Source organism: Schistocerca cancellata, chromosome 1, assembly GCF_023864275.1.
Source record: "Schistocerca cancellata isolate TAMUIC-IGC-003103 chromosome 1, iqSchCanc2.1, whole genome shotgun sequence".
In the NCBI taxonomy this organism is placed as follows: domain Eukaryota; kingdom Metazoa; phylum Arthropoda; class Insecta; order Orthoptera; family Acrididae; genus Schistocerca; species Schistocerca cancellata.
The window spans coordinates 176,385,291-176,387,551 of NC_064626.1; the positions used below are offsets into that span (position 1 = coordinate 176,385,291).

The 2,261-nt window shown below is 45.7% G+C and overlaps 1 pseudogene; it reads right to left on the bottom strand.

Moving 5' to 3' along the window:
* Nucleotides 1–1,516: 1,516 nt before the first annotated feature.
* LOC126099195 (5S ribosomal RNA) lies at nt 1,517–1,634 on the bottom strand (annotated as a pseudogene).
* Between the last annotated feature and the right edge of the window lie 627 nt (nt 1,635–2,261).

Genomic DNA, 2,261 nt, shown 5'->3' on the forward strand with positions numbered 1-2,261 from the left:
TCTTAGACAGAAATGCATACCGTGAACCCGGGACAATCGCAGAGTGCGTATAAATCTTCTGTAGACCTTGTTATGCTAGTGGATTAATTTCAGTTCCTCATCAGGTTGAGCTGTTGGAAGGGAGTGAGAAAATGAGAACACGTGATATTAGATTTGTAACTGGCCGGCTCAGTCAACACTATAGTGTTACGAAGAGGCTCAGATACTAATATTGCAGGCGGGAACGCAGTCGTGTGATGAGCTGGAATTATAAATAAACCAGTCTCTGACTTCGAGGATGGTTTTCAATTTCGCTATAGCGTTATCGATTTAGGGACCGCCAACCCCATCTTTAGACGCGCTTTGTCTATGTAATCCACATTAGGCATAATTTTCTCGGGATCACAGCTTCCTGCCGGCTACTGAGGGATCACTGCTTGCTGCCGGCTTCTAAGGTGCCAATTTTGTGTGGCATGGTGTTGTAGACACATGTTTGTTGCACGTATTGTTGATTGACAATGGCAGCAAACTGTGATCTCGAGGGACTTACAAATAACATGAGTTTCACGTACATACAAGGTGCTTTTAAAGACGGGGGCTGGTAATTCCGAAATCGATAATGCAATAAAGAAATTCATTACCATCCTTGCAGCCAGAGACTAATTTATGTATAAGTAACTGAGTACCCGACGAGTACCGGATGCTGCGGGGTATGTATTTATTACAATACTCTGTTAGTCCATCTTCTCCTTCTCTTTCGTCCCACATCCTCCTTCCCTACTTTATCTCCTCCTGCCCTTCCCTAATTCCAACTGCTCCGCCCCCTCTCTCTGTCTGCCTACTCCTCTGTCCCTCGCTGTCCATCGCCTTCTTCCTCCCTCCATCTCCTCTTCCCCATCCAAGTTCATCTCCACAACCCCTATCAGTCAATCGCCTAATCCTTGCTCTCTCTGTCCATCTTCTCCACTCACTCTCTCTGTCAATATTCTCATCCGCCCTCGCTCTGTCCATCTTCCCCTCACCCCATCTCTGTCCATCTCCTCCCCCTCCTCCACCCCTCTTCCCTTTCTCTGTCTAGTTTCTTCTTCTCCTCTCTCTTCCTACCTCCTCTGCCTCGTGTCTGTATCCATCTCCTCCTTCCTCCTCTATGTCCATCGCTTCCTTCCCGCCTTCTCTCTCCATCACAAGTTATCACCCCCCCCCCCCCACCCTCCACAGTAGCAATCTGTTGGTTCCTACCCCCACAGTATTTCTTTCCAGTAATAAGGACTATGTGTACCAAGTGTGGCTGTAATAGATCCAGGAGCTTTTTACCCGCAGCTTTGCCAAACATAAGCAGTCGACCATCAGGCCACAGGTGGCCCATCGAGACCATCCGACCGCCGTGTCATCCTCAGCTGAGAATGCGAATAGGAGGCGCGTGTGGTCAGCACACCACTCTCTCTGTTGTTATGATGGTTTTCTTTGACCGGAACCGCCATTATTCGGTCGAGTAGCTCCTCAATTGGCATCACGAGGCTGAGTGCACCCCGAAAAATGGCAACAGCGCGAGGCGGCCCTGATGGTCACCCGCCCAAGTGCCGACCACGCCCGACAGCGCTTAACTTCGGTGATCTCACGGGAATCGGTGTATCCACTGCGGCAAGGCCGTTGCCCAGAGTACAAACATAGCACATATATTTAACATATTTCACATAAATTTGTACACATACTTCACCTGTATCTGCAGCGAATTTCGTCTTCAGTTTTGCTTTCATGCAGCTCAATTTTTATGACGTAATATCTACTGAACATAGTGTCGAAAATTGAAATCACTTTTGAGGTAGATTCAGTGGCATATTTCGACGACATAATATCTACTGAACAACGTACTGAAAAATGATATTACTTTTCAGGTACATTAAGTGTCATATTTGGATACTTCCTGCAAAATCTGTTGCTAATACAGTTAGTAGTAAGGCCGTAATAAATTAAAACGTGATACGGGACGCGACAGTTGTTTACGCATCTCACTGTTTATGACGCCATATCTCCTGAACTGTGTCGTGCAATTATATAATCTTTATGTATATTCAGTGGTATACCTGAATACTCATTACAAAAAGTGTCAGTATTACGGTTATTAGTAAAGAGGTAATAAGTTAAAAAATCGTGCCTGATGCCGCAGTTTTTCTGTACGAAAAGCTTGAATGTAAGTAGCCTTGTACAACTACCGGGCGCTACTGTAATCATAACTGAGTGTAGTCTATACTAGTTTTCCTAGTAGCTTTGGTCAGTTAACG